The 6,417-nt window shown below is 29.0% G+C and overlaps 1 long non-coding RNA gene across 1 annotated transcript; it reads right to left on the bottom strand.

Moving 5' to 3' along the window:
* Positions 1-4,467: 4,467 nt before the first annotated feature.
* LOC105113211 (uncharacterized) lies at positions 4,468-5,118 on the bottom strand. The gene is made up of 2 exons (XR_839908.1): positions 4,980-5,118; positions 4,468-4,704 (listed from the first exon to the last, which is right to left on the bottom strand). It is a non-coding gene; the product is annotated as an uncharacterized LOC105113211 (long non-coding RNA).
* Between the last annotated feature and the right edge of the window lie 1,299 nt (positions 5,119-6,417).

Here is a 6,417-nt window from a genome sequence, read left to right as displayed (position 1 = left end):
ATACAAGAAAAGTGAAAAGAAAAAATAAAATAAATATTATAATTTATGCAAGAATTTACCTCCCCAACAATGGCGACAAAAGAAATTAAAAGCATAAATAAGAGATTAATGATTATTTTAATAGCAAGTTGTTTAAGATATAAGTTTTGAAGTCCATATTAAATTTATATTATACTTATCCTAACATAATTAGTGAAATCTTTTTACCTTGACATAATAAACTTAACTAAACATAATGAAGAAGAGAAACATAAATAAACAAGATAAAAATATAAATAAGATATAAGTTAACTAAGTAAAGGAAATGAAATTAAAAGCATAAATAAGAGATTAATGATTGCAAAACTTAAACATTACAAGAATATAAAGAAAGAAAGAGAAAGAGAGAGAAAGAGCAAGAACATGATCTTGATCTGAAAACCAAGATGCCTAAGTACATGGCAAATGCTCCCATTTATAAGCCAAAATATAAAAGTATTGATTTGTTGACTAATTATTGAATGGGTAGCCATATCTTGACTTGGTGACAATCCTTATCTTCTTGTCTAGACAAAACGCTATTGCTAACATCAAAATTTGAATAGATTATCTTCATGAAAATTCTAGAAAATTATCTTAGCATTCCAATATAAGAAAAAAAATTGGTGTATTTGGACTTCTAGAACTCGAGATATAGGCTGAACACCGAACAATATCTGGATTGTAGGACAGACTTATACTTCTCTGTTGTTGCTACAATTTGAACTTGAAAACAGCTTTTTAAATCTTGAACTCTCATGAAAGTTTTAGATCTATATCTTAGCTTTTCATTCATATAGAGCATACCTAAATCCAAGTTCTATAACTCCAGTTATGATTCAATAACCGAATGGTGTTTTAGTTTGGACTGAACCAACATCTCTTTTATAATCTTAGCCTTCTTTTTCTCTCATCAATTTTAGTAGTTAAACTCATCAATCAATCCCTTGATTATGTGATAGGATTGCATTTAAAATGAACATTTACCATAAATTAAAGGTATCTTGTATTATCATAAATGTTATTATAAAACATGTTCTAGTTAAAAAGTTATTGATACTTCAATTGCAAAATGATGATATAAAATCTTGATAAAAATGCAATTTTAAGTACTAATCAATCGGGACAAGTTAAAAAAAAAATAAGTGAAGTCAAAAACTCAGGCGACCTAGCTGACTCGGCGGGTTGACCCAATTACCTAGATGACTCGATCAAAAACCTAGTTCAACCCATTAACTATTTTTTTTTAACCAAAACAACATTATTTTGATTTATAAAAAAAATTAGGGTTGACCCGGGTGACCCATGCCATGGGCTGGTTCAACTATCGGGCTGGATTTAAAAACTCTAGTTATACTAGGAATAAAAAATTTTAGGACAACTGATGAATTGATATTGTTCCAATATCATTATATTGGAAAAAGTTTAGACAAATTTTTCAAAGGTGATAATAATATTGTCAAAACAATAATTGACATAAGTATATATTTGTTGAAGAATACATGTAAGAGAATAAACCAATTATAATATTATCAAATAATTAAAAGCATAATGAATTTTATGAAGTGAACAAAGCCTAAAACTGCTTACTTAGTTAACAAAATAAATAGATTTATTAATAATCTAAGTATGGATCATTAGGTAGTAATAATGGATCATTAGGTAGTAATAAAAAAAGGTACTTGAACATTTAAGGTATACCTTGGACTATGATCAATATTGTACTAGTTACCCAATGATATTAAAAAAGTATAATGATATCAATTAGATATCTGATACTAAGTATTTAAAATCCATATGTTTTCACATTTAATGGAGCAGTTATATTATGGAAATCCTATAAGCAAACATGTATCACAAGATCTATAGTAAAATTAAATTTTATTACTTTTTATAAAATTGGAGAGTAAGTCAAGTGACTTTGATATTTTTTTAAAGAATACTACATATTGGCCTAAATCAATGCCAACAATTTATATCCATTATGGTAGTCAATTTGTAATTGAAATGGTAAAACGTAGTATAAATAATACAAAGTCTAGACATATACATAATAGATGTAATATTATTAAATATTTGCTTTCAAATTAAATTATTTTAATTGATTATATAAAATCAAAGAAAGATATTGTAGATCTGCCAACCAAAAGTTTATTAAATGAGCTTGTGTATAATTAATCAAGGGTAATGGGTTTAAAGCCTTTAAAGATGAAAGGGTATAATGATAGTAGCTATACGTATTTGATTGAAGATCTCAAAATCTAGGTTCAAATAAAAAACCAAGTCATGAAATATTTTTGGCATTTGAAAATTATAATCTATTATTTATTATTATGATGAATGTTACGCTAGTATGATATGATATAAGGCGAGTATTGATCTTAATGATTTTCATATATTAGTATAACAAGTGGAGTATAAAAAATAATTTTAATGAAAAATCACCTATATGAATGAGAAATATGATATTTAAAAAAAATTAATAAATAATAAATTCTTTAAAACACTTATGAAAGAAAAGGTTGTTTAGAGCCAAAATAACCATAACTATAAGAACTTAAGGAAATTTTATATGGAGAATAATGTGAGTGCTATTATATTAATTTACATAAAAAATTAAATAATTTAAGATATTATATTTATTATTTCAAAAATAAATTCAATAGTATTTCATTAATGAAGGATTAAAGCTATAAGCTACTTCTCATATATAAATTCTTTGAGTTGAGTGTTTGTATTAGTTAAATAATTTTTATTTATATAGTAGATTGTTGGAATTAGTTTATAAAGCATGTAATTAACCTTTTAAAAAGGTATGCTCACATTTAAAGTTAAAAATCATATTGGATTTTATGATTGAATATTAGTTTTTTTTTTTTTATCTAAACTATGATATTTAGAAACCCTCGAGATATTGACTGACACGGTGGAGTCAACCCACTAAAAAATAAATCACTATCAGCAATGAAATATTTCATTTAACTCGAAAATCAGTGCTTAACATTAATAAAATTACGGCCACCAAATAATCACGTGCTACGCACGTCAGACCTTTCAGACCACATATATATAGGGCTCCAACCCACCAGGCAGCCCCGTATAATTGCTTTGAATTAGGGTTAGGTTTCTCACAGTTTCGTTCCTCCTTCGAATCGTAGAAAATCAAACCCTAACCCTTTCAATCATGTCTTCCAAGCTAGGTATTTTTCTCATATAATGGGAGCTTTTGGTTTTTTTTCGTTGTTTTCTCACGGGGAGTATGTTTTGCTCGATCGGAATTTTGATCAAATGAAAAATTGAAATTATCATGTGGTTGTTTGTTTTCAGGTGGAAAAGCTAAGCCCTTGAAGGCACCAAAGTCTGAGAAGAAGGAGTACGACGAGGTATTGTTTTCAATAATTTCTTTATCAATTTTGATTGGAAACTGTGCATTTTTTTTATTTTTTTTTCTTTGTTGTGCAAAGCATTGAAAGATTGGAACTTAAATAAATTGATTTTTATTAAATCTTTGAGTTTGGTACTTAGCTTTACTTTCTTGACTGGAAAGTATGCTCGATTTTAGTTGATTAACTTTGATTCTTATAGTTTATGGGTTTATGATATGGAAATTTATCTGGGTTTTAAGGAAAATCCAAATTGGAATTGAAGTTCGTATGCTTTAAGCTTTTAGGCATCTGATGAAATTGAAAGATCTCTTAATTGGCAATATGTGATTGAAGCTTGGGTGGGCTTTGCTAATATGCTATTGTTTTAATTGAGGATAGGTACAGTACCCCAAATTGAAGTCCTTTATGCTGCGTAAGCTTCAAATAAGAGAGTTGGATTTGGTGCTCTGAATTTATTTTCTCCATTTCAAAATTTATTTAGTACAAAATTTTAATTTCTTTTAATAGACCATACAATGTTGCTATATTGCTTTTCATTTGGCATCTTTATGCTTGTATGAATTCATTATTTCTATGGGATTGAGATTCCTTTTTATGAGTAGATGACTTGTTTTGAAACTATGGTGCTTGCTATATATTTTGCTTTTTCTAGAGAAAAAATTACCTCTACATGGAGGACTCTATTTGTATAAAGTGCTATGTTTTTTTTTTTACTCTGGCCATCCTATGATGCAATCCAGTTCGTAACTCTGATTTCCTACCATTCCCATTGCTATTGTCCTTAAATTTACTTCACTGATTTGCAGACTGATTTGGCCAACATTCAAAAGAAAAAGGAGGAAGAAAAGGTAAGAGACAATGGATATTACTTTAAAAAAAAAAGGAAAAGAAAAGAAACTGGATGTTTTATCTTGTTTATTACCTTTTGCAATAGTGAAAGGTGACTAATTTGATTGTTCTTGTGATGAGCAGGCACTTAAGGAGCTCAGAGCCAAGGCACAGCAGAAAGGGAGCTTTGGAGGTTCTGGGCTGAAGAAAAGTGGGAAGAAATGAAGATTTCAAACCCAGATAGACATGGTTTCCTTTAGTGTATTCTGAACTATATTATGATGATATCTCGTGTTTAGTGTTATGGTCGCTGATGTCCTATGCTTGATGTGTTGGTCTTCATCTTGAGCCAGAATTGCTTATAACTTTATAAATTGTGTGCATCTGTCCTCTATCCATGTGCCGACAATGTATTTGCTTGCATTGTTGGCAACTTTGTTCTATGTAACTCGTTCGCAATTTGTTGATTGCGCTTAGTAATGATGGGGTAATTGGTCTCCAAAGGATGTTTTTCCCTTTTAAATTGCATTAATGTGAATATTGCCCTCGCTGAGGATAATGGAAAAGACTGGGATAAATTGTGTTATTAGCACAAAAACAAAATAAATGGTGAAGTAGCATGATGAAGAAGTTTTGGTGAAGTAGTATAGTTTAAAGATGTTGTGTTTATAAGTGTGATATTATGTTTAGAAATCACTATATTTAATGTAAACCGTGACTAACTCGTTCGCAATTTGTTGATTGCGCTTTAGTAATAATGGTCTCCTGGGTAATTGATTTCCAAAGGATGTTTTTCCCTTTTAAATTGCATTAATGTGAATATTGCCCTCGCTGAGGATAATGGAAAAGATGGGATAAATTGTGTTATTAGCACAAAAAACAAAATAAATGGTGAAGTAACATGATGAAGAAGTTTTGGTGAAATAGTATAGTTTAAAGATGTTGTGTTTATAAGTGTGATATTTTAATAATATCATGTTTAGAATCACTAAATTTAATGTAAACTGTGATATTATAATTTTATTGCAGTTTTAAAATGTGATATTATTGTAATGTTGTGTTTCATAATCAAGATATTTATAAGGAGGTTGTTTTGTGAAACAAGTAGATATTGGAGAAAAATAGTTGGATGGTAGCCAAAATAATTTGATGGTTTCGAGAAATAGTCATAATACTGATTCGGCCTCTGTCTAGTCTTGGAATTTGAGTTTTGAGTCTGAATAAATTTATAAAATTATTATTTTTTAATTTAAAATTTAATTTACTTTATAATTTTAGAGAGTTAAAAATTACAAGTAACCTAACGAATAGGAAGAAGAAAAAAAACTTAATTTCTCTTTTATTTTTATTTTCCTTTTTTTCCTCCTCGGTTGGGCCCTTAAACTCTTATTGGGTTTGGTTGGATTACCTTCCGGGACTAAATTGAAGAGGAGTTGAAGAATCAGGGATTAAAACGGAGATGTTCTTATTGCAAAGGAGGAGGAGGTGGTGGAGGTAAGCAAGGAACCAGAAGATTAAGGAAGCTTAGGGTTTCGATCGGAGAAGAAGAAAACGAGAGGTAGATCTTGGTTCAAAACCATGAAAATTACACCAAATGTTTTAGAGTGAAAATGATAATTAAACTGACTCAAGTGGTAAATAATTATAAGAACAAGTTTAGCTCAAGAACACGAAATCAGTCGGCTTAGGAGGAAGCAACTGCTTGTTGGAAGCTAAAAGAATGAAAAATAAAAAAGATGGTGAGCTTCCTGCAACCCGAGAGAAGACAAAAGGAGGGGAGATTGAGAGTGACAGACAGGTTAAATTGAGATCAAAAGACTCTTAGGATACATTAATAAAAGTTAATAATTGCGTGCGATAACCAAAGTGGAGTCTGAGTGCCAAGAAGGAAAAGGCTTTTCTCAGGAAAGACATATATAAATGTTTAATTTTAATAAAGACGAAGCAATAATCGCATAGGCAAAGCTTCAAAGAACAATAAAAGGAATGTTCATTCGATGGCTGACTAATAATACTTGATGGAAAATATGGTAAAAATTATTTTTAAAAAAATTTTAATTTAAAAATAAATTAAAATATATTTTTATTTTTAAAAAAATAATTTTGAAATCAATATATCAAAACAATTCAAAAATATATAAAAAATTTAATTTTAAACAAAGAAATAATTGTTGTAGGAGACATG

This window comes from Populus euphratica, unplaced genomic scaffold (assembly GCF_000495115.2).
Source record: "Populus euphratica unplaced genomic scaffold, PopEup_1.0 scaffold666.1, whole genome shotgun sequence".
Classification (NCBI taxonomy): Eukaryota; Viridiplantae; Streptophyta; class Magnoliopsida; order Malpighiales; family Salicaceae; genus Populus; species Populus euphratica.
The sequence above is the reverse complement of the archived record's forward strand: the minus strand, read 5'-3'. Positions and strand labels throughout refer to the sequence as shown.